This window comes from Pinus tabuliformis, chromosome 8 (assembly GCF_031772625.1).
Source record: "Pinus tabuliformis cultivar Carrire ecotype Pingquan chromosome 8, CPIR1, whole genome shotgun sequence".
Lineage (NCBI taxonomy): Eukaryota > Viridiplantae > Streptophyta > Pinopsida > Pinales > Pinaceae > Pinus > Pinus tabuliformis.
The window spans coordinates 118,517,428-118,545,190 of record NC_142294.1 but is presented as its reverse complement, the minus strand read 5'-3'; positions in this window follow the sequence as shown (position 1 = coordinate 118,545,190).

Sequence of the window (27,763 nt, the reverse complement as noted above, 5' to 3'; positions counted from 1 at the left end):
TGCAAAACATGGTGCAAATTATGACATAACAAAAGTGGATGTAATGATAGATGAAAAAAAAGAATCAAAGTATGATGCAAATGAAGATGTAAAAAGGGATGCAAAAAGTGAAATTTAAAATGGGTGTAATAGTGGATGCAAAATTGTATGCAATAGAAGTCGATGCAAAAGTAGATGCAAAACGAGACACAAAACCCGATGCAAATCCTGGTCCAAAATTGGATACAAAAAGGGATGCAAAAATAGATGTAGTAGTTGATGAAAACCTAGATGCAAATGAGGATGCAAACGTGGATGCAAAGTTATAATCAAAAGTCGGTGCAAAAGGAGGTGCCAAACTAGGCGCCAATTGTGGCACAAAAATATTAGATGCAATAGTGGGTACAATAATAGATGCAAAAGAGGATGTAAATATGGATGTCAAACAAGATGGAAAAGTGGATGCAACAAAAGTAGATGCAAAATTATATGCAAAACTAGACACAAAACTCAATGTAAAACGTGGCGCAAAAGTGATGCACAAATGGATGAAAAAATGGATGCAAAAAATGATTTTAAAAAAGATGCAAAAGTTGATGCAAGTGTAGGTGCAAAAAGTGGATGCAAATGAGGATGCAAAAGTATGTCAAACAAAAATAGATGCCAAAATTGATGCAAAACCTGGAACAAAACCTGGTGCAAAGGATGACACAAAACTTGGCATAAAATTTGGTGCAAAACGTGGTGCAAAACCTCTTGCAATACCTGGTGCTAAACTTGGTGTAAGATTTGGTGCAAAACTTGATGCAAATTTTGTGTCAAGTTTTGCACCATATTTGATAAATGGATGCAAATAGCACCAAAAATGGGCTCTAGATGCAAAAAAAGAAGTAAAAAGGGACGCTAATCGCTGGTTTTGTTGTAGTGACATATTGCAGAGAGTAGTGGGATCATCTAGAATCTATTCACTAGATGGATTTTCAGGTTTTAACCAGATACTTGTTCACCCAGATGACCAAGACAAAACAACTTTTACCACACCCTGGGGAACATTTAAGTATCTAAAGATGCCATTTGGACTTAAAAATGCTGGTGCTACTTTTCAACGAGCAATGGATATTGCTTTCGCCAAAGAAATACATGACTTCCTGGTTGTGTACCTTAATGATTTAACCCCATTTTCCAAATCTGATGAAGAACATCTCAAGCACCTCAGGCAAATTTTCATGACATGCAGGAAATATGGGATTTCTTTGAATCCTAAGAAATCCTTATTTAGCCTTGAAGAAAGAAAATTACTTGGCCACATTATATCAAAGGATGGGATCAGAATTGACCCTGAGAGAATACAGGCCATCCTCCAAATTCCATACCCCCGAAACATAAAAGAGCTACAAGCATTCCTTGGAAAAATCAACTTTTTGAGAAGATTCATTCCAAATCTGGCTGAATTAATAAGACTGTTAAGCAACATGCTAAAGAAAGATGCCAAGGTAAGATGTTCCCTAGAAGCTAAGCAAGCATTTGAGAGTATCAAATCTGCCTTAACTCAAACCCCTGTCCTAACTAGTCCACAGTTCGATAAAGATTTCATCATATTTTCATTTGCATCCGAGCATACGATAGCTGTTGTCCTGCTGTAGAAGGATGAACAGGGAGCTGAAAAGCCAATTGCTTTTTTCAGTCGAGCCTTAAGAGACGCCCCATTGAAGTACCCGAAATTGGAAAAACAGGCCTACGCACTTGTCAAGGCCATCAAGGATTTTAGAGTGTACATACTGTATTCCCACATGATTGCCTACATCCCACACGCCGCTGTAAAAGACATACTGACTCAAGACGGATTAGAAGGCAAAAGAGGAAAGTGGATCGCAAGTATCCTCGAATACGACATTGAAATAAAACCAACCAAGCTGATAAAGGGACAAGGTTTAGCTAAACTGATGTCCGAAACAAATTTTCAAGCCTTAGACATTAACCAGCTGGACAATGAACCGGAGTTGGCGACTCCACAGATCAGTGAAATATTTCTGCAATGCCCCTGGTACACTGATATTTGCTTTGTATTGTTAAACCTGTGTGCTCCCCCAGGATTGTCCAGGACAAAGAAAAGATTTTTGAAAATGAAGGATTTGAGATTTTGTGTTATTGATGGTGCATTATTTTGGAGAAATCATGAAGGTATATTGTTAAATTGTTTAACCATGCATGAAACTAACAATGTCATGAAAGAATTCCATGCAGGTGATTGTGGAGGACATCTCTACTGGAAGTCCACAACAGACAAAATCCTGAGGGCTGGTTTCTACTGGCCCACTCTCTTTGCAGATGTAAAAAAGTTTTCCACGACATGTCACAAGTGCCAAATGTTTGAAGGCAAGAGAAAATTGTTGCCCATGCCCCTTAAACCCATCTCCACCGAAAAACCTTTTCAACAATGGGGTCTTGACTTCATTGGAGAGATCCATCCCTCTTCCTCAGGCCAGCACAAATGGATCCTAACAGCCACCGATTATTTCACCAAGTGGGTTGAAGCCATTCCCTGTAGACAAGCCAATGATACCATCATTATCCAATTCCTTGAATGCAACATCCTTTCCAGATTTGGCTGCCCTGAGAAAATCATCACTGACAATGCCGCTGCCTTTAATTCCAAAAAGATGATCACTTTCTGCCATAAGTTTCATATCACCCTGGGCCACTCTACAGCATATTACCCTCAAGGCAATGGATTGGCCGAATCATCTAACAAGAGCCTCATCAACATCATAAAGAAAATGCTAGAAGAAAACAAGAAAAACTGGCACAAAAAGCTGGTGAATGCCCTATGGGCAGACAAACTTTCAAGCAAAAGATCAATTGGAATGAGCCCTTATGAGCTGGTATATGGCATGGAGGCTAGATTTCCTTCATCCTTGGGCATTCCCACCATCAAGATGTTACAGGAAATTCAGGGTGAACCAAATGACATTCAAAGAAGAATTAATCAGACAATTCATCTTTAGCAAACCAGAGAACAAGTCTATGACAAAGCACAAATCTTACAAGAAAAGCTCAAAAAGATGTCTGATAAGAAGGCTAAAGCTGAAAATTTCAGTATTGGTGACAAAGTTTTGAAGTGGGACTCAAGAAGAGAAGACAAGGGAAAGCATGCAAAGTTTGATTTCCTATGGAAAGGCCCATTTATTATTTCTGTTGTTCAAGGAAACAACACCTATTTTCTCAGATCTATGGAGGACAGCACTGTTGAAGAAGGTCCTGCGAATGGCAGGATGTTGAAACATTATCACGATCCTTGTTGTTGAAACAATGAAAGTTCTGTAAATATCTTTGTACAGTTATATTGTGTATATATGAGCACTGTTTTTAATTCCTTTTGATAAGCAGGCCGATTATTGAAGGAACATCAGTAAATTCATGGAGGCACAGCCGGTGCTGATTGTCCAGTTTTTAACGACCTATCTCTGTATCAATCTCAGCAAGGCAGCATGAGTAACAATGGCATAACATCAATTCAGGTCAAAGAAAAGCTGTTTTGCACTTGCAATTTTCAGGCAAGAAAGGGTTAACAGAAGAGGAAAAAATTCAGCAAATTGTTTCAGACCAATGCTGAAGGAAGTACATCAATTTGCAATCCATGTTTTCAAAGATATATTCTCAGGAAGCATTGTACATAATAATCCAGCACGCAGAAGAAAGCAGGCGTTGCTGAGCAGTTCACAAAGATTCACTTGAGGAGAAGGTTGTTTTGTCACAGGTTTCAGATTTCTAACAGCCAGAGCAAAGAAGTTTTTCAGTTTACGGTGACAACAGAGATCAAGGCAGTCTGACTTGCTGTTCTTGACTTTTCACAAGGAAAATCCATCCCCAAGTGGAGCCACTGTTAGCCTCCTGTTGCAACAGGTTTCATTTTTCATGATTGACATTTTTACATGCCAAATATGTCATCTTTCTTGCAGCAAGGTTCCATATTTCCAGAGAAGAAAACCAAAGAAGAAGTAATAAAGTGTGCCAATTCAAATGCCACTGCTATTTCCAATTTTGATGAGTTGTTCCAGTTTTGAAGAATTTCTTAAAGGGAGGTCCAGACAGTCTAATCGTACCTTAACGCCATCTTTTCATCTCCATATTAACTTTAAACTTTATTATATAACTCCCTATCAATTTTTCCCTTCCCCTATTAAAATCATGTATATAAATCCCCTTGTGTAAATATTCCCCCCTAGCAATATAGCCATATTTTTACTAAGTCAGGGAAATCACAGTCCATCTGGGACTGTTTTTAGCCCATCCGTGTCCAGGGATTACTCTGACATCTGGTCAGAATAATAACCTCTTCCCTAAACCAAAACCCCTAAAAAACCTTCAAAAAACCCATTTTTTGCACCTTTTTCCCTCGTTCCGTGCATAATATATCAACCCCGCATGTCAAAAACCCATATTTCACTCATATCCCTAAGTCCGACTGTAAATGCATTAATGCACCCTTTATTAAACCCCATAACCCACTAAACCTAAGTCTAAAACCCATCCGCCGCGCGTATCAAATTTGGAATATTCCTGCGAATATTCCCACCCGCTAACCCGCCGTTACCTCGCGATCGCCGCCAACCGTTGGATCGCCCGCCCCACAGATCAACGGCTGGCGGGCTTTCCTATATGCAACACGCCTGGCCTTTAACGTCCGGGAGTTCGGCAGTTTTGCCGCCGTACTCCCGCCACGCGTCAGGCTCTGGGGCGTGGCGGAGCCCCTTCCCCCGAAACCACCTTTGCCCATAAGCGGTGCACCACAAAACCGCTTACCGCCCTGTGATGTCATACCCCACGTCACCCCTGCACAGTCCCTGCTCACGTCACCCCTTGTCCAGTCACCCGATGAGTCACTTGCCTGCGTGGCCTCCTGCCACGTCACTGCCACGTGTCCCCGCCACCATACCTACCACGTCAGCATCCGTACGTGATGCTGTCATCCCGCCACGTCGCCCTGCTGACGTCATGCTGACATCGCCTGCCGTACAATGCTGACGTCATCAGCATTTTTTTTGGGCGCAGAGGCGCAAAAGCCGCACTTCGGAGCCCCGGAATCCAATTCTGAGGCAGTTTTTGATGAGCATTTTGCGCCATCGCAGGATTTTTTAGGCCGAAATGGAAAATCTTCAGGGAATCTTTAAAAAATCTTCTCACCATGCGGCCCCAGGAAGCCCGAAAAGGCGCAAAAATGATCCGTTTTCTTCACAGAACATACCAAAAGGAGCAGAAGACAATTTCAGAAGATACAAAGGCCGAACAACGGCCATTTATTAGTGATTAGACCCGCAGCACATCAGATCAGCAGTCCAGATTTTGTCAAAGAGTATCAGAGAAGGAAAAAACGCCAAAGAGTATCAGCCGAAGATATTTTAGTGGCTCGAAGCAGCTAAGAATTAATGAGCCCCCAGAAAGTCAAATCAAGCAGCTAAAGCCCATTCCTGCACTCAAATCACAGCTTAAACTTTAAATGCAGGCAGACATCGAGGAGCAGGAACCCATGCATATTTATTTCAGAAGACACTACAACAAGCCACCAAGGACCACATCATTCACTTATTTCTGATACGGCGACCCTCAGCGCCGCTCAAGAGATTTTTTGCATTTAATTCCAGATAGAGTTAGGTCAATAAATTATGTTTTATGACCTGATTAGGTCAAGATGTAATAAAAGCAGTAGATAGAAAGTTTTGCCCTATATATACCACCCTCTGTATAGTTTTAAGGGTTGGTTAATTGAGAATTTTCACTAGAGACTCGCTGTGTATACCTGAATTTTTCTGTAATCAAAGATTGCTTAAAGCTTGGAGAGCGAACTGTTTGTTGTTGATGAATGTTTTGAAGAGTTGAAGATGGAATTCATGCGCTGCGGCCTGAAGCAATAAGTGCCTCTTATCTCTGTTTATGTGTTTGCCATTATCTAAATAGCAGAAAAAAGGAATAGCCTAGAATTAGTTTAAATACTCTCTATGCTCAATATCTGCTGTTTCTTGATGTTTTCCTCTAAAAGAATTGGTTATGAACATTGAATTCCTCCCGGCTCATGTTTACCCCAATTCACTTGTGTTGGCCAATTATCTAGGGATTCTTAACTGCCCCTAGGTAGCGCCCTGTTATTTTCTCTGCTAATCTGTTGGAGAGATTCTTAACTGCCTCTCTTTCTTTAGCATTCATTCCATCCTTTAAACCTGAAAATTGCTTCAAGCTCAGTTATCTTGCTCCATGTTCCCTCACTGTTATTAAGGAAACGCACCAGCAGTTCCCCTCCTCGACTCCACGCCCAATGGTTTGAAACATTCAGACTATGTTCTGCCTCTCTACCTGTAAAAGTCAATTTTCCCACCGAAAATCAAAACAAAAACCCTCTTGACCCAAGACCTAGCCTAAAATCCTTTCAAACAAAGCTAAATCTAAAAGAGAGAGCCCTCTCTGATTGCAGGTTGGCTAGAACCTGCAGTCCAAAGTTGGTTTGTGGTTACCTCGGCTGTATCCCTTTCTTAACCTTCAGGGACAACCTGAGTGATAACATAATGGCGACTCCACTGGGGACTTTCCTTAGTTAATTTTACAAAGTTTCACGAAGAAGGTTAAAAACCCCCTGTAGAAATTGATTTTCTAATTGCTGTATATTTCCTAAAACCACAGATGAAGCCTGAATGTCAGCCAGGAAGCCTTTGAAACTGTTTTTGTTTTACATTAATAGGTTTAGATAAAAGCTGCTTCAGTCAATCTTCATGCTAGTTTTAAGATATATACAGCCATTCCAAAATCTTATCTGGCCCTTGTGAATAGAAAAAACACAAAAAAAATAAAAAAAATAAAATAAAAAGAAAAACAAGCTCGAAAGCTGGCTCCCAAGAAAAATCCGCGATATACAAGGTCAAACCCAGACCCAGATCCTCCAGCTGTTTTTGAAAACCCTAACATAATCCCTAAAAACCTTAGGAAGCAACAAAGACAGGAAAATTTTGCTGATTTGAGTCCTGAAACAGCTTATCCTAGCTCTTTTCCAACTCCTGTCAAGGTTTTATTCCGGTCTACCCCTGCTTCCCCTAGTTCATCATCTACATCTCAAAGCCCTCCCTTCACACCTTCATTCACTGCACATATTCCCATTACCACTACTGTTGTTTCTACTGTTCCAGTTACTCCTATTGTCTCTGTAATCCCTGTTGTTCCTCTTATCCCCACCAATATGGCTAATAGATATGCACCCCTGCAATTGCCTGCTAACGCTGCAGCTTTACCTCAAGATTACCAATCCAAAATCACATATTTTGATTCCACTGGCCCTTTCACAGCTATTCATCATGCCAAAAAGATGCAAGACTTTCGAAAACTATGAAATAGACGATGATAGTGTAAGAATGAGAATTTTTGTTCAGAGTCTAACAGGTGATGTAAGAACTTGGTTCAGATCACTTGCTGCAAATTCCATAACCACTCCTGATAAGCTTTACCTATCCTTTACCAACAGATGGGAGAAAAAGAAAGATCCCTTGCACATACTAGCTGAATATGATACAATTAAACGAGGTCCTCAAGAGATCGTTTTAGAATACTGTGCATGATTCAATAATGTATATAATGCGATACCACAGAATTTAAGGCCTCCACCCGATATGGCCTTTGTTGGGCTAATTTATTGACTAAATTAACACAAGTATTTAATTATCAATCCGGGTTTGTAAAACTTGGAGGCGAATCCACTGTATATGGACATCAGATATAATCAAGTTTAGAAGATAAAATTTGAAGATTTAAAGAAGTAAATATTACAAATATAAACCTATTTTAACACTTTCTAATTCACTTATGTAATATATGAGGGAAGAGGCTCCTAACTTAGGAGAACCAGGTTTTTCTTCCCTACAATACTACATTCATGAAGATAAATCTAAGAGCACTAATTAACAATGGCTTATGATGCAGAAGATGTAAAAGAAGATGCTCCTAACTAAGGAGGTCCAAATTGTCCTTCTTCACAATCCTACTATATCACAATCACCATTGCTTCAAACCAGAAATGCATAAATAACTTCAAATGAGAAATGGAGAATGAAATTCAGTTTTAGTTCAAGATCAAATAAAAGGAGAATTTAACTTAAATTCTTGTGTGTCCCTTCATATGTAGATTAGAATTAAACCAATATTCATTCAGCAATCATCACACATCTAAATACATTTGAAACAAAAACTAGTCTATGAAAACTATGAAAATTGAACCAGAAGTTTACTTAGCTTGGTGTGGGGGCCCTCCACCCTTGCCTTGCACACTTGAAGAAACCTCAGCTACAACAACTTCAGTAGATCAACCAAGCATGAACAACAAATTGGAATGAAACAAGTTCTTCAAATTAGCTCCCAACTCAAATTATACAAAAGTTACATACAAATTCCATTACAAAAGCCATCAAAGTCTTGGCTTTAAATAGAGGTTTAATGAAACAAACTGATCTATATTATCTCTAACACTCATATCTACTCATATCCACCTATCTAAGTCGAACTCATCCAATCCATCCCAAGAAATATGGTCAATCCCATAAAATCTCAAAACTGCCCTATTTCCTAGGGATTTTCTGGTGACTAGTCATGTTTGACCAGCCTTGACCGGGCCTAATAAAGCTTGTTCTGGCCGAACCAAGTGGAGTTAGCTTAGTCCTAGTTCCCAAGCTGTCCATCCATGCATCAAACTCGAGCCCAAGTGTCCTGCAAATAGGTCATCCACATAGCTATTACGGGAATTTCTGATTCAGTCCAAAATTGCACTTGAAACTCAATTTTCATAAAAACTTATAGAAATTGCAAAATTAAAATTAAACACCTGAATATGCATAAAATACATCAAAATGAGATGGATGTGATGGAAAATGGATGGAAAATATAAGGTTTAAGTAGGTTTCCCTAAGCAAAAATAGACCAAAACTCAGGCCCAACATCTCTCCCTTGCTGATCTTCAAGCATGTCCTCATGCTTGTCTTTGTCTCATTGATCTTCTGCCTCTGTATGCTGACCTCCCTTACTGTTCTACAAATGGCTCTGTCCTTTGAAGTTGAATCTTTCTCTTGAGCTACCTGTAAAAGGATATCTATGCTTTCATGTACTTCTTCTCTTTTTTTGTGGATGACTTTCTTTACCAATATATCATTCTGGATGAGCGACTTTAGAGAAGACAACAAATAAAACTTGAATTTTGCAATACATTCTGACATAGGATCCATGTCCCTCTCAAATTTTACTCAAAGCATCCAATATCCAGTTTCCCTTACATCTCATTAAAAGAAGCAATTTTTTTATGTCTAGGCATTCACTCTCAATTTAGACACTGATTTACCCATGCAATCTGCAAAATATGGGTTGGAAGAACCATAAAAATATCCCAAATAAAAATGAATTTGAGAAACCTGTTCCCATGGAGTCTAATTAGGCTCGTTTTGAAGAAAACCCATGTTTTTGTTTTTCAAATTTCATTTTCATTTGCCCAGAAAAAGCAATGAAAAATAGTAGCTTCTCAAAATTTGAATGTATTCCTGAGATTGAATGATCATTTAATTTGCAATCAATTTTTTTCTCTTCAAATTTTTTTCTCCAGTATCCTGCTTTTAAAAACAATTGAATTGCAAGTTTGTTTAATTTCTATCTTGCTGCAACACTGAGTCAATACCCTTTGTAGAAAAGAAACAAACACCTCTGTAAAAAACTGAGCTCTGCTTTGAAATAGAAATACATAAGAAAAATATCTTAATGTAATCTCAAGATATTGTTCTTCTGCTCCTTGTATATTCACCATGCAAGCCAAGATTCAATAACTAATCTTCAGCACTGTGCTAATCATCATAAAGAAACTTGCTGCTCACTGTGCAATGCTTTGTATCAACCCCTGCACTGCTTTATATAAAGTCACTAAAAACAAGCAGTGCATTTCCTCAAATGGCTCGGCCTTTATATCTATGAAAACTTGAAAATCAAACAACTCTCGGCCTCATATATATATGAAAACTTTGAAAATCAAATAGCACATTTAAATAGGATGGGATTTAAATGGCTTGGCCTTTATATATATGATAACTTGACAAACAACAACGCATTTAAGTGCTCAGCCTTTTGAAAACTTTGAAAAACATCAGCACATTTAAATGGCTCACCCTTTTTGGAAACTTTGAAAAACAACAGCGCATTTAAATGCTCAACCTTTTGAAAGTCTTTGTTATACCTTGCATACCAATCCCCTGTATCAACAAAACTCACAGTCTACGTGTTTGTTCACATTACAGGTTGCTTCCCTTTAAAAACATGCAACGTATCGACCATACAATCAATAAAATCAACCAAACAATGCAAAATAAAATCGGCTATATAAACACATCAAAAATCGCATTCTCGGTGCTAGAAAATATGAATCTGCCTCCTCTGTTATATAAGCTCTGTTTCAATTTGCAAAAATACACATGCGAGATTATGTTGTTGACGTGTTTTGCATGCAAAAATATGGTTGGATTGCCACGCTGTTTTTCATAATTTGCGTGCCTTACCCAACGCCTTGATTTATGCAACTACACCGAATCACGTTTCCTTATCACAACTTCATTAATACACTGCTGTTCATCTAACCCTTAGATTTATTAGCTTCTGGAATCAATGGTGTAGTTTTGGCGTTTACCTGGCTATTGGCGAGTTCTGAGGATTGTTAAATGGCGCTCCAAATCCCTGTATCATCGTTTTGCTGACTGCGTTATCCCGAGATTCTGGAAACCACATGGCTGTATTTCATATCATTTCTCACTTATTTGTTGACTGCCTCTTCTGCGCAATTCTTGGAGTTTGTTGGAGTGCTTTAACCACTCGGCGAACAGAAATTTCAGTTTTTAACTCATGTTAAAACCAATGCCTCTTCTCCTATTTCTTTCGCTGCTCTAGCTTATTCAATTATAATTCCAGGCCTTTTTTACTTAGCATTTCTCCCTACGTTTTTTTTATGGCTCCGGCTTATTCACATGGTGAAAGGATCAATTACTGACCTGGGTTGCATTTTAATTATGGAAAATAACATTACCTTCCAAGTAATTTTCTGTTCTGCGTCATTCATGGTTGCATCCTTCCTGTGGCCACGTTGCATAATAGCTGCGAGAGTGTGTTCTGCGTAGCTGTAGCTCTGCACAGGGCTTTTGACCAAAACGTTTTTTACTCAAGCTCAAAGCTTATACACAAATTTATTGTTCAACGTTTCATTGTTTTCTCTGAGCCTTCAAATAGCTGTGATGACAAAGATGATTTACGGTTTTGAGGTTTCTGGCTTCAAAGATGGCGGAGCTCTCTCTGTTAAATGCACAGGGTTTTTTCTTTGCTGTTTCAAAACGTTTTTACCATGTCACTGTTTTATTGACTGTAGCTTACCGGAATGCTGTGCACATATTATGGTACTTTCCACGTTGTTGCATGAATCATGGTACTTTCGGCATTACCTACGACTTTTTGAATTCATCATTTAAGTTTGAATTGTATTTCCATAAGTCTGCTATGATAATAACCTTACCCCATCATATTACTATATACTTGCCACCAAATCGTTTTTGCCATTATAACTCACACCATCGTATCATATTACCATTTCAATAGTATTACTTTTCATGAATTATTTTGTATGTTTTCTCATAATGCGCACATCCCATATGTTTGGTAATATATCTCTTTAATTTTAAAATGACCATTTTGGTCATATTTAAAATTATTTCCCATAATACTAATGTTTTATTTGTGGTGCAGGTGCAACTTTTTAAATCCTCACTTTGATCCATTTTGCTTTATGGAAAAATACTTAGGGTTAGGGTTATGAAATGAATATAGAATATATGAAGGGAATGTAGAATATAAGGATAATGGGCATAAAAGAATGGATATAGGATGAAGGTAAATGTAATGAATATAAAATATGCATTCAAGTATTAACTCAATTTTAACAAAGTCTAAAAATTTCTACAAAAATTTGAATTCACAAGAGCAAAATTTTGTACTTACGATTCTTGTACTTCCCTGTAGTATTGGATGAATGTTGTTGTTCTTTAACAAGATTGGATGAAGTTGTCTTGATCAAATATCGTAGATAGATAAAGCTTATTTATGATTTCTATTCTAGCATCCTTCATTGATTCTTGTCGATTGATTGTTGATGTCGTTCAGGTCCCTCTGCAATTGATTCTGAATAACTCAGGTCCCTTCTGTCATGTACATTTTTATGCAATATATACATGTTTTTGCTAACATTTCAGGTCCCTCTGTAATTGATTTGAAAAATATTTCAGGTCCCAACTGCCAACAATACAAGTTCCGTCGTCAATGCATCTGCATAACTAAGTTTCTTTTTGTGAACCTTCCCCCTTGCTGATGGGAAGACTTGTCCTCAAGTCTTCTTTATTTTGGAGGATGATTCCTGCAAACTCAAAATGAAGAAATGGTAAAACAAAATAGAGAATTCATATTGGCCAAGCTGGTTGGTTTTCCGATATGAATTCGAGTTTGTATTGTGCCACTTTCGTGGATTTTCACAACCAAACTCCTTTATTATTTTTGATCTTTTTCTATTTTTTTTTATTTTTTTTTTGAATGGAGGTGGGGTGTAATGGAGTAGGGAAGTATGAAAGCTGATGAAAATAGGTTATATTGAAGTCATGATGTAGTAGTAAGGCTGGACTTCAACATGCTTGGTCATGGAGCTTAACATACAGTATGGATGATGAACAGGATGGATAGCCTATGAATTCAAATCATGAGCAAATGATGATGATCAAATCATTAACAATATGAATTCAATATGAAAGTCTTCTTTGAATATTGATGTGACTTGACATAGTACTGAACTTGACTGCTTCTTCTAATGATTGTCTTCATGTCTTTTTGCCTTGATCTCGATCATGTTGTAGGGTTTGTGGATGTTGTTGGTCAACATTGAAGAGCAAGCTTCAAGAGTTTGAGTTTCATTGAATGAACTCAACATCAGGTGTATCTTCACTTTTCTTTGACTTGAACATTTGTATTCATATTTTGGAATATGAATTTGACTTTTGAAAATTACTTCATCCATGGAGTTCACTCCTTCATTCTTCCTATGACCTGCAAAAACATAGCACTTGCCTGCAATACAACATTAAATGATGGAGGAAGAGAGGTGTACAGTCTCTCTTCTTCCAATAAACATGTAAATCATTACAAACATTGCTTAGAAAACAAGTCCAAATATGATAGACAAACATAATGCATTTATTTACCCCTTTGAGGAATGGTGGCCAGCCTAGACCTCCTAGCGGTATTTTGTTTACAAAATATTCGTTTGATATCCTATTAGAGTGATTCCAAAGCCAAGTTGAAGTGAATTCATATGGCTACCTCCAGTATAAACAGGTTTTCAAAATGGTTTAAAATGATATGGTAAAAATTATAAGGAGTGCCATGTTTGATAGGGCTGCTTGTGAATTTGTAACTAGACCAACAGTCACTATTTGAAGCGTAACTTCTTCGATAAAGATCAGATCAATGTGATTCCACTTGGAGATTAAAGTAGATTCATTTTTTTATTTCCAGTAGAAACAGGTTTTAAAAATTCTTAGGCTTGATATCACAAAATTGGTGATGAACAGACCTAGGAGGCAGAGTTTTGCTATACTGTTTTGAAGACATGCAGTCATTAAATGTGGCATAACTTTTTCATTTCACCTCCAAATGGGATGATTCAAATTGTGTCTTAAACTAGACTTGAAGATATATCTCCCATATAAACAGGTTTTGAAAAGAAGATGATTTGGTATGTCAAATATGCCAATGAACAGTCAAGACCTAGAATTGTCACCATGCAGATTTTTCGACAAACAGTTAGTATTTCAAGAATAACTTTTTCATATGATACCTGATTGAAGTGATTCAAATTGATTTGGAAACTAGATTCAAAGGGCTATCTTCCCTATGAATTTCAGATAAAAATGTTTCCATTAGACACTTCAAATATAGGCTGTACTAACTCTGTTTTCAACATTTCACTTGAGACCTAGTTTTGATTTTGATCACATTTTTATTGTGATATAAATTGAAAACTTCAAAATGGATTCCAAAACTAGATTTCAAGAGATATGTAAAATAAACCATGATTTCAAAATGATCCTATATGGTTACCCAAAATAGGCTTGGTCTTACTGCATTTTGCCATGTAGTCCTTTCAAATGAATATTGAACAATGATTTGAAGAAATTGTTTGAAACAAATTTATTATGGAAGTCTTATTGCGAATTTATTCCACTTGTTTATTTATTCTATTCTATCCTATTCTAGTATGGGGGATTTACGCAGTGCATTATATTAGATATCATTTTTGGGATTCAACTGCGTTAAGTAAGTCATTCAAACGTATGACCATTTCCATGAGAGATAGTCGTAACTGACTAATTTCTCATGATTTTTGAATAGTTCACTTAGCACTCATTGCATCGGGTGATGCTCACAGGGGTGAAGAAGTGGGATTGAAACTAGTGAAATGTGGAGAACGAATCACATAGCATCAATCATCACTTCCGGGGCTTGCACCCGGTAACCAGGACTTCCCAGGAGGTCACCCATCCCAGAACTCCTCTGGCTCAAGCGCGCTTAACTGTGGAGTTTTTCCCCACAATCAAGCCCACTTAGCTTGCTACCCCATTTGCAAAACCTTAGCAAGTATTGTGCCTCATGAACCATTCAAGTAGAGATCCCTTGACTCTTTTTGAATTTAAGTATGGGGGATTTACGCAGTGCATTATTTTTAGAAAGATAATTCATTCTCTCAAGTATAAGAGAATTTCCAATGCATCCATTTTCGTAACAAGATCATAAGTAAACTCATATCCAAATTTGAAAAATATACTTTAATGGAATTTTGGACATGAAGATTTATTTGATCATTAAGATTTGATGAGAAAGAATGTTGAATAATGGAGTAGTGTTGTGAGCTAATGACTAGTTGAAACCAAGTTTTAAGATGATCTTTGTCTGCTTGGTTCTCATTAATTGTCATAGCACAAAACTCTTCTTGTGGTACTTGTTCAAAATCTTGTATGCACAAGGGATCGTGTGATATACTTGCTAGAAATTCTTCAATTTCTGGCTCTAATGTTTGATCTTCATTGCCTGTGATCCATGATTCATTCACCTCCTCACAAAGATAGCTAGAAGAAAGTTCTAGGTTCTCTTCCCATGGATCATCTTCATGGATGTTTTGTTGCTCTTCTATCCTTTGACATAAAGATTCAACCCTAGTGAGCATTCTAAATTGAGGACAAGGACTTGAAAATAGTTTTGTGGTAGCATACCCTCCTTCTCTAAATGATTTTTTTAACATCATTCTTTAGATCTTGTCTTGCAAATGGATTTTGTAGTTATTTTTTTATTTTATGTTTTTGTTGGGGGGGTTTGTTTTGGGAAATCTACTTCTAGGATCTCTATTTCTAAGCATAAAGAAACATAATTAAAGAAATGAAATGTAACTAATGTTTTTGTGTATTTTGGATTTTATCTCTCTATTGACTATGCCGATATTTGCCTCCCCGGCAACGGCGCCAAAATGTTGAGCTAATTTATTGACTAAATTAACACAAGTATTTAATTATCAATCCGGGTTTGTAAAACTTGGAGGCGAATCCACTGTATATGGACATCAGATATAATCAAGTTTAGAAGATAAAATTTGAAGATTTAAAGAAGTACATATTACAAATATAAACCTATTTTAACACTTTCTAATTCACTTATGTAATATATGAGGGAAGAGGCTCCTAACTTAGGAGAACCAGGTTGTTCTTCCCTACAATACTACATTCATGAAGATAAATCTAAGAGCACTAATTAACAATGGCTTATGATGCAGAAGATGTAAAAGAAGATGCTCCTAACTAAGGAGGTCCAGATTGTCCTTCTTCACAATCCTACTATATCACAATCACCATTGCTTCAAACCAGAAATGCATAAATAACTTCAAATGAGAAATGGAGAATGAAATTCAGTTTTAGTTCAAGATCAAATAAAAGGAGAATTTAACTTAAATTCTTGTGTGTCCCTTCATATGTAGATTAGAATTAAACCAATATTCATTCAGCAATCATCACACATCTAAATACATTTGAAACAAAAACTAGTCTATGAAAACTATGAAAATTGAACCAGAAGTGTACTTAGCTTGGTGTGGGGGCCCTCCACCCTTGCCTTGCACACTTGAAGAAATCTCAGCTACAACAACTTCAGTAGATCAACCAAGCATGAACAACAAATTGGAATGAAACAAGTTCTTCAAATTAGCTCCCAACTCAAATTATACAAAAGTTACATACAAATTCCATTACAAAAGCCATCACAGTCTTGGCTTTTAAATAGAGGTTTAATGAAACAAACTGATCTATATTATCTCTAACACTCATATCTACTCATATCCACCTATCTAAGTCGAACTCATCCAATCCATCCCAAGAAATATGGTAAATCCCATAAAATCTCAAAACTGCCCTATTTCCTAGGGATTTTCTGGTGACTAGTCATGTTTGACCAGCCTTGACCGGGCCTAATAAAGCTTGTTCTGGCCGAACCAAGTGGAGTTAGCTTAGTCCTAGTTCCCAAGCTATCCATCCATGCATCAAACTCGAGCCCAAGTGTCCTGCAAATAGGTCATCCACATAGATATTACGGGAATTTCTGATTCAGTCCAAAATTGCACTTGAAACTCAATTTTCATAAAAACTTATAGAAATTGAAAAATTAAAATTAAACACCTGAATATGCATAAAATACATCAAAATGAGATGGATGTGATGGAAAATGGATGGAAAATATAAGGTTTAAGTAGGTTTCCCTAAGCAAAAATAGACCAAAACTCAGGCCCAACAGCCTTGTACAAATTTCCTGACGGTTTTGACCCGGATATGGCATATCAGTTGAAAGAAAGAGCCCCTACAACTCTTGAAGACGCCCAAAAGGTTGCTGTTACCGTAGAAGCTAACTTAATTGCCAAGAGAAACAAAGCGAGAATGGAAAAGAGAACCACCTTTAAAGAAGAGCCCTCAGCCTTTGACCAGAAGCTTGATGCTATCATTAATGGCCTGCAAAGACTAGGGGAAAGAGTAGAAAATGTCGAGAGAAAAGCATCATGGGAAGGACAGCAGTCCAACACCATAAAAGATCCAAATTTCAGGAAAACACAGAACATAAATGCTGGTAGGTCTAACCAAGACCAAGACATCAGACCCCCTTTTCAAGATAACTATGTAGAAGGATCTACTTCTAGTCAACCCATAGAAGACGATCACATGAATTTAATGGACCTAAAGGGTGAGCATCAAACTTTCCTGACACAAGAAGACCAAAACGAACATGATTGCAGTCAATTTCAGACTAAAAATGGTGAGTCTTTTGATTTCAAGCAGGGTTATGATACTGCTGTGTATGAAGTTCACAAACAGTATAAGCTCAGAACTAGGACCATTGACATCTCTAAGCCTGGCAAGACAAAGGAAACCAAACAACCCAACAAGATTAAAAACACAGCTGTCATAACCCAACCAGCTGATACGACTGCCTCAAACTCAAGTCAAGTGACTGTAGAGGACATAACAGAGACGCAGCCTGCTGTTGAGCAACCTTTGACGCCGCCTTTCTCAAAATAAAATTCAAACAACATCCCAAAAAGTACTCCTGGAGTTGCCAAACCGCAAGCAAATACTTCCCATAGCATTGATAAACAAGAGCAAGTCGCTGAGAATTCAAATGAAAAGGGAAAAACTGCCAATGCCAATACCAAGACTCCATTGGAGAAGCCTTTTAGTTTAGAAACAGAGATTGGAAAACTCAAGATAGCCATTCCTCTTTCAGAATTGGCTAAACACGATGTGTATAGGCAACAAATTCAAAGGTCACTTCAAATTACAGAAAACAAAGATGATGTAAATGTTTTGGATGATTCCCCTGAGCTATTGTTTGGACCAGAAGTTAATAGAAAATCCACCCACGGACCTGTCCCACCCTTTCATGTCAGTCTGCATATACATGACAAAATTTTACACAACGCTATGTTTGACTCAGGGGCATCGCACAATCTTATGCCCAAAGCAGTTATGGAAAAACTGAATCTCGACATCACAAGACCTTACAAAGATTTATACTCATTTGACTCAAGTCAAGTGAAATGTCTAGGTCTAATCAAAGACCTGTGCGTTTCCTTAGTCCAATATCCGAACAAAACCATCCTCATGGATGTAGTAGTCGCTGACATTCCTCCCAAGTACGGTATGCTCCTGTCAAGATGATGGGGAGCGAAGCTTCAAGGATCCCTTCAACTAGACCTTTCCTATGCTACCATTTCAGTTTTTGGGCAACCAAAGAGATTGTACAGAGAAACGCTCATGAAATATGTAGTGAGTAGTGAAAGCAAGCCTGAAAATTTTCCCATTTACTCAATTCACTCCGATATGGATTCTTTCATTTTATTCAATGATGATTCAAATCTTCCCACTAATAAGGAGCCTTTGGCTCTAGAACAACAAGTGCACATCAATGAAGAAACGGTTGCCCACAATAGAGAAATCGTCAAAACAGTAAATGCAACCAGCATGTTACAAGAACCTCCCCAAACAGAAATTTTAAATCTACCCAATCCTAAAACAACTCAATCTCTTGATACTGATCACGAGCAAGAAATCACATGGTTTCTCGAGTTTGATGGCTATGTTAACAAGTTAGGAGCAGGGGCAGGTGTCTGGATTCACAATACATATGATAATCATGCAGAAGGACATGCCTATAGACTGAATTTCAAATGCACAAATAACATGGCAGAGTATGAGGCTCTGCTTTTAGGCCTTAAACTGTTAAAAAATCTAGGAGCTGTTAAAATATCTATCCTAGGGGACTCTGATCTAGTTATACAACAGATGACAGGTAATTTTGTTACCAATGACAATAGAATGAGAGCCTACAGAACAGCTGCTACTGACATACTCCAGTCATTCACTGAATTCAAGCTTGACAAGATTTCCAGAAATCACAACATTCATGCACACAGCCTAGCCACCTTCGCAAGCACATGCAAGCTTCCTTTTGACCCGAATCATCGTTTCACAGCCGAAATAAAACATAGGCCCACCATCCCAAATAATTTCAGTGATTGACAAGTATTTGAGAATGATGCCCAGATTAATAATTTCCTTACCCTTGCGCATGAATTTCAAATATTCACATTGGCACGGATGCCATGACAGATTCTGAACAACAGAGAAATGGAAGTCAGCAAGCTCTAGATGCCGCAACAGCCAAACTGATTCTGAAGCCAATCGTTTTTTACAATGAAAACATTGAACAGCTGAAACAAACACAGGCAGAAGAAGCAGACAGAACAGAAGTAGAAATCATTGACCTAAAGGATAATTTTTTGCCTGCTGGACTAACTCCGCTAGAAGACATGTTTGACTCTAATGACGTTCCCAGAAAACCAAAACTGCAACCAATAAACACGGAAATTGAAGAACACAACATTGGGACACCAGAGAATCCAAAAATGATCAAACTGTCCAAAAATTTGCCACCCGATCAAAATCCCAAGTACATTGACTTATTCAAGGAATTTCAAGATGTATTTGCTTGGAGCTATGAGGATTTGAAGTCCTATGATACATCAATGATTCAGCACACAATCCCATTGAAGCCCAATCAGAAGCCCTTCAAACAGAAATTGAGAAGAATCAACCCTGTGCTGCTTCCCCCGATTGAAAAAGAAGTAAAAAGGATGTGGGAAGTAGGCATAATAGCCCCTATCAGAGTCTCTGAGTGGGTGTCCAATCTTGTTCCCACAAGAAAAAAGACAGGTGAAATCAGACTTTGTGTAGACCTCAGAAACTTAAACCAAGTCTCCTTAAAAGACCACTATCCTTTGCCCAAAATGGACCACATATTGCAGAGAGTAGTGGGATCATCTAGAATCTCTTGACTAGATGGATTTTCAGGTTTTAACCAGATACTTGTTCACCCAGATGACCAAGACAAAACAACTTTTACCACACCCTGGGGAACATTTAAGTATCTAAAGATGCCATTTGGACTTAAAAACGCTGGTGCTACTTTTAAACGAGCAATGGATATTGCTTTCGCCAAAGAAATACATGACTTCCTGGTTGTGTACCTTGATGATTTAACCCCATTTTCCAAATCTGATGAAGAACATCTCAAGAACCTCAGGCAAATTTTCATGACATGCAGGAAATATGGGATTTCTTTGAATCCTAAGAAATCCTTATTTGGCCTTGAAGAAGGAAAATTGCTTGGCCACATTATATCAAAGGATGGGATCAGAATTGACCCTGAGAGAATACAGGCCATCCTCCAAATTCCATACCCCCGAAACATAAAAGAGCTACAAGCATTCCTTGGAAAAATCAACTTTTTGAGAAGATTCATTCCAAATCTGGCTGAATTAATAAGACTGTTAAGCAACATGCTAAAGAAAGATGCCAAGGTAAGATGGTCCCTGGAAGCTAAGCAAGCATTTGAGAGTATCAAATCTGCCTTAACTCAAACCCCTGTCCTAACTAGTCCACAGTTCGATAAAGATTTCATCATATTTTCATTTGCATCCGAGCATACGATAGCTACTGTCCTGCTGTAGAAGGATGAACAGGGAGCTGAAAAGCCAATTGCTTTTTTCAGCCGAGCCTTAAGAGACGCCCCATTGAAGTACCCGATAATGGAAAAACAGGCCTACGCACTTGTCAAGGCCATCAAGGATTTTAGAGTGTACATACTGTATTCCCACGTGATTGCCTACGTCCCACACGCCGCTGTAAAAGACATACTGACTCAAGACGGATTAGAAGGCAAAAGAGGAAAGTGGATCGCAAGTATCCTCAAATACGACATTGAAATAAAACCAACCAAGCTGATAAAGGGACAAGGTTTAGCTAAACTGATGTCCGAAACAAATTTTCAAGCCTTAGACATTAACCAGCTGGACAATGAACCAGAGCTGGCGACTCCACAGATCAGTGAAATATTTCTGCAATGCCCCTGGTACACTGATATTTTCTTTGTATTGTTAAACCTGTGTGCTCCCCCAGGATTGTCCAGGACAAAGAAAAGATTTTTGAAAATGAAGGCTTTGAGATTTTGTGTTATTGATGGTGCATTATTTTGGAGAAATCATGAAGGTATATTGTTAAATTGTTTAACCATGCATGAAACTAACAATGTCATGAAAGAATTCCATGCAGGTGATTGTGGAGGACATCTCTACTGGAAGTCCACAGCAGACAAAATCCTGAGGGCTGGTTTCTACTGGCCCACTCTCTTTGCAGATGTAAAAAAGTTTTCCACGACATGTCACAAGTGCCAAATTTTTGAAGGCAAGAGAAAATTGTTGCCCATGCCCCTTAAACCCATCTCCACCGAAAAACCTTTTCAACAATGGGGTCTTGACTTCATTGGAGAGATCCATCCCTCTTCTTCAGGCCAGCACAAATGGATCCTAACAGCCACCGATTATTTCACCAAGTGGGTTGAAGCCATTCTCTGTAGACAAGCCAATGATACCATCATTATCCAATTCCTTGAATGCAACATCCTTTCCAGATTTGGCTGCCCTGAGAAAATCATCACTAACAATGCCGCTGCCTTTAAGTCCAAAAAGATGATCACTTTCTGCCATAAGTTTCATATCACCCTGGGCCACTCTACAACATATTACCCTCAAGGCAAAGGATTGGCCGAATCATCTAACAAGAGCCTCATCAACATCATAAAGAAAATGCTAGAAGAAAACAAGAAAAATTGGCACAAAAAGCTGGTGAATGCCCTATGGGCAGACAGACTTTCAAGCAAAAGATCAATTGGAATGAGCCCTTATGAGCTGGTATATGGCATGGAGGCTAGATTTCCTTCATCCCTGGGCAATCCCACCATCATGCTGTTACAGGAAATTCAGGTTGAACCAAATGACATTCAAAGAAGAATTAATCAGACAATTCATCTTCAGCAAACCAGAGAACAAGTCTATGACAGAGCACAAATCTTACAAGAAAAGCTCAAAAAGATGTTTGATAAGAGGGCTAAAGCTGAAAATTTCAGTATTGGTGACAAAGTTTTGAAGTGGGACTCAAGAAGAGAAGACAAGGGCAAGCATGCAAAGTTTGATTTCCTATGGAAAGGCCTATTTATTATTTATGTTGTTCAAGAAAACAACACCTATTTTCTCAGATCTATGGAGGACAGCACTGTTGAAGAAGGTCCTGTGAATGGCAGGATGTTGAAACATTATCACGATCCTTGTTGTTGAAACAATGCAAGTTCTGTAAATATCTTTGTACAGTTATATTGTGTATATATGAGCACTGTTTTTAATTCCTTTTGATAAGCAGGCCGATTATTGAAGGAACAACAGTAAATTCATGGAGGCACAGCCGGTGCTGATTGTCCAGTTTTTAAAGACCTATCTCTGTATCAATCTCAGCAAGGCAGCAAGAGTAACAATGGCATAACAGCAATTCGGGTCAAAGAGAAGCTGTTTTTCACTTGCAATTTTCAGGCAAGAAAGGGTTAACAGAAGAGGAAAAATTTCAGCAAATTGTTTCAGACCAATGCTGAAGGAAGTACATCAATTTGCAATCCATGTTTTCAAAGATATATTCTCAGGCAGCATTGTACATAATAATCCAGCACGCAGAAGAAAGCAGGCGTTGCTGAGCAGTTCACAAAGATTCACTTGAGGAGAAGGTTGTTTTGTCACAGAGTTTCATATTTCTAACAGCCAGAGCAAAGAAGTTTTTCAGTTTACGGTGACAACAGAGATCAAGGCAGTCTGACCTGCTGTTCTTGACTTTTCACAAGGAAAAGCCATCCCCAAGTGGAGCCACTGTTAGCCTCCTGTTGCAACAGGTTTCATTTTTCATGATTGACATTTTTACATGCCAAATATGTCATCTTTCTTGCAGCAAGGTTCCATATTTCCAGAGAAGAAAACCAGAGAAGAAGTAATAAAGTGTGCCAATTCAAATGCCACTGCTGTTTCCAATTTTGATGAGTTGTTCCAGTTTTGAAGAATTTTTTAAAGGGAGGTCCAGACAGTCTAATCTTGGCCTCCCTAGGTTTCAATTTCCTGTTTTAGAATATCGAGAATGACATCTGTCCAAACAATTTAATCTTGGCAGATTTGTAGATAGGTAGAGAATCAAGGGACCCAACTGTTTAATCTAGGCCCTGGCAAAAATAAGTGCAGATCTAGATAGGAAAATTCAAAAGAAAAATTGTGAATCTAGGTCTGCAAGTCTAAGTGCACCCAAAACAAAAAGAAGAAAAAATGTTAGGATAGTAGGCTGGGTAGGTAGCTGTTCGGTGGCAGAGTGATGATTAGTGATCAATTTTGTATCTCACAATGTTTTATCTTTTCAGATCACAGTCATCAGGCAGTTTTGCATTCAAAGGAGGTACTCAAGCTGGAGATTCACTAACCTCCCCTTTCTTCTCATCCCCCAGGTCACCTACTAACATCCCCCAAGAGGTCAAGATCTGCTTGAGCCTCTCAGTTTCATCATTTCCATGACATGTGACTTGGTGAACATCTGCTTCACTCAAGGACTGCTCACTCATCATCTGTGAGCCTTCTCTTCCCCAACAAAGCCTAAGGTCTCATACCTTAGCGCCATCTTTTCATCTCCATATTAACTTTAAACTTTGTTATATAACTTCCTATCAGTTTTTCCCTTCCCCTATTAAAATCATGTATATAAATCCCCTTGTGTAAATATTCCCCCCTGGCAATATAGCCATATTTTTACTAAGTCAGGGAAATCACAGTCCATCTGGGACTGTTTTTTAGCCCATCTGTGTCCAAGGATTACTCTGACATCTGGTTAGAATAATAACCTCTTCCCTAAACCAAAACCCCTAAAAAACCTTCAAAAAACCCATTTTTTGCACCTTTTTCCCTCGTTCCGTGCATAATATATCAACCTCGCATGTCAAAAACCCATATTTCACTCATATCCCTAAGTCCGATTGTAAATACATTAATGCACCCTTTATTAAACCCCATAACCCACTAAACCTAAGTCTAAAACCCATCCGCCGCGCGTATCAAATTTGGAATATTCCTGCGAATATTCCCACCCGCTAACCCACCGTTACCTCGCGATCGCCGACAACCGTTGGATCGCCCGCCCCACAGATGAACGGCTAGCGGAATTTCCTATATGCAACACGCCCGGCCTTTAACGTCCGGGAGTTCGGCGGTTTTGCTGCCGTACTCCCGCCACGCGTCAGGCTCTGGGGCGTGGCGGAGCCCCTTCCCCCGAAACCACCTTTGCCCATAAGCGGTGCGCTACAAAACCACTTACCGCCCTGTGACGTCATACCCCACGTCACCCCCTGCACGGTCCCTGCTCACGTCACCCCTTGTCCAGTCACCCGATGAGTCACCTGCCTGCGTGGCCTCTTGCCACGTCACTGCCACGTGTCCCTGCCACCGTACCTGCCACGTCATCATCCGTACGTGATGACATCATGCTGACGTCATCCCGCCACGTCGCCCTGCTGACGTCATGCTGACATCGCCCACCGTACAATGCTGACGTCATCAACACTTTTTTTCGGCGCAGAGGCGCAAAAGTCGCACTTCGGAGCCCCAGAATCCAATTCTGAGGCAGTTTTTGATGAGCGATTTGCGCCATCGCAGGATTTTTTAGGCCGAAATGGAGAATCTTTAGGGAATGTTTAAAGAATCTTCTCACCATGCGGCCCCAGGAAGCCCGAAAAGGCGCAAAAATGATCCGTTTTCTTCACAAAACATACCAAAAGGAGCAGAAGACAATTTCAGAAGATACAGAGGCCAAACAACGGCCATTTATTAGTGATTAGACTCGCAGCACATCAGATCAGCAGTCCAGATTTTGTCAAAGAGTATCAGAGAAGGAAAAAACGCCAAAGAGTATCAGCGGAAGATATTTTAGTGGCTCGAAGCAGCTAAGAATTAATGAGCCCCCCAGAAAGTCAAATCAAGCAGCTAAAGCCCATTCCTGCACTCAAATCACAGCTTAAACTTTAAATGCAGGCAGACATCGAGGAGCAGGAACCCATGCATATTTATTTCAGAAGACACTACAGCAAGCCACCAAGGACCACATCATTCACTTATTTCTGATACGACGACCCTCAGCGCCGGTCAAGAGATTTTTTGCATTTAATTCCAGATAGAGTTAGGTCAATAAATTATGTTTTATGACTTGATTAGGTCAAGATGTAATAAAAGCAGTAGATAGAAAGTTTTTCCCTATATATACCACCCTCTGTATAGTTTTAAGGGTTGGTTAATTGAGAATTTTCACTAGAGACTCGCTGTGTATACCTGAATTTTTCTGTAATCAAAGATTGCTTAAAGCTTGGAGAGCGAACTGTCTGTTGTTGATGAATGTTTTGAAGAGTTGAAGATGGAATTCCTGCGTTGCGGCCTGAAGCAATAAGTGCCTCTTATCTCTGTTTATGTGTTTGCCATTATCTAAATAGCAGAAAAAAGGAATAGCCTAGAATTAGTTTAAATACTCTCTATGCTCAATCTCTGCTGTTTCTTGATGTTTTCCTCTAAAAGAATTGGTTATGAACATTGAATTCCTCCTGGCTCATGTTTACCCCAATTCACCTGTGTTGGCCAATTATCTAGGGATTCTTAACTGCCCCTAGGTAGCGCCCTGTTATTTTCTCTGCTAATCTGTTGGAGAGATTCTTAACTGCCTCTCTTTCTTTAGCATTCATTCCATCCTTTGAACCTGAAAATTGCTTCAAGCTCAGTTATCTTGCTCCATGTTCCCTCACTGTTATTAAGGAAACGCACCCGCAGTTCCCCTCCTCGACTCCACGCCCAATGGTTTGAAACATTCAGACTATGTTCTGCCTCTCTACCTGAGAAGGTCAATTTTCCCACCGAAAATCAAAACAAAAACCCTCTGGACCCAAGACCTAGCCTAAGATCCTTTCAAACAAAGCTAAATCTAAAAGAGAGAGCCCTCTCTGATTGCAGGTTGGCTAGAACCTGCAGTCCAAAGTTGGTTTGTGGTTACCTCGGCCGTATCCCTTTCTTAACCTTCAAGGACAACCTGAGTGATAACACTACCAATGTCATAAAATGGGTCACTATAAAAGTAATTGTCCTGACAATCCGAAGAACAAGAAAAGGAACAAGGACCAAGCAAATGTTGTTGAAGAAGGATCTCCAAAGAAGAATAAAGCCGAAGAATCATATATAAGGGATTTACACTACTAAGTCCTTTGCTCTAAGCTTTAGTTGTTTCATTCTTGATTTCTAGCATCTGTAGGTTTAACATATTTTAGAAAAACATTTTTGAATTGTTTTATAAGGTTATAGGTATCCCTCAAGCTTGGAGGGAGCCCTCATCAACTTCCAAAAATAAGTATCTTATTCCTTGTATTACCTTTTCCTTACTTATCTAAGTTTGTTTGCATTAAATACTAATCACATTTTTATTCATATTTTCCATGTTTAGGAAAGGCTCGCTGAATACTCAAGGATTATGGACGAAGGCCTCGTAAGACAAAGCATTGGAATTACAATGTTTGTTAAGAAACAAAAGGTATGGCTTAGATTATAAGTTTTGCTCTCTTCATGATAAAGGTATATTCATTCTCGATAAACTATTCTATATTATTAACATTATTTTCTACCTCTCTTGAATCATAAATATACTTGATTGGGTGATTCATCATTAGATAAATCTACCCTTCTCATATCTTTGATTATTCTTGTGGAACCCTAAAAAGGTTTTTTATAAAACCCTAACTTAAGGGTATGTCAATGATAATGCGTGAAACTCTAGCCTACTTAGGTTTATTGATGAAGTATAAAAAAAATGTTTGATACTTTAATGATGTCATGTTTGGGGTTTTGGTATGGTTATGAAAACCCTAACTCGTGAAGGTTGAATGGTGATGTCTGAAATCCCAAATCTTTGAAGAATTGATAAATTATAGTTTGTTTTTGAAACCCTAGATCTTTAAGGTATGATAGGGTTTATGAGAAAGACCCTTAATTTAGATAATGTCTTAGGAACGAAACCCTAGACATATGTTTGTCCAGATGTCCGAATGTGTTGGTGTCATTGGTTTGACTAACATATGTTGTTATGATATTCTTGTGCATGATGTTGACCTAATTGTTGATGGTCATAAGTCCTAGGGTGTGGAACTAAGCCCTAGTCGAAATTTGATACTCTAGGATGATAATGCTTGTGAACTCTAGGGTTTTGTAACTAAATCTTAGTAGAAGTTCAATTCTCTAATATATGATGATAGTGTAATAATCTGAGACTTATGAAAGATTGTTGAAATCTGAAATTAATGTGATTGATCTTGATTGTTGAAACTTAGTGTCTCATATATGGAATCTAGGGTTTGTATTAAATCCTAGTAGAAGTTTAACATTTGAATTCAAAATTGTTGGATGCATTGTAGAACTATATTTGTTTGAATTACTTCTAGGGTTTACAATATATTATAGTAAGGTATGTATATTGAAGCCCCAGATCTAATGAAGGTCGTTATCTTGATTGAGGTGCTCGAAGTCTTGATTATTAAATCTAGGGTTCATGACAAAACCCTGGCATGTAGTTGAAGTATAAAAGTATGTGGACCTAACTAAGTTTAGGTATTTGGTGTTTAATGTCTAATGCTTCCATTATTGTATGATTCTGATATGGTTAAGTT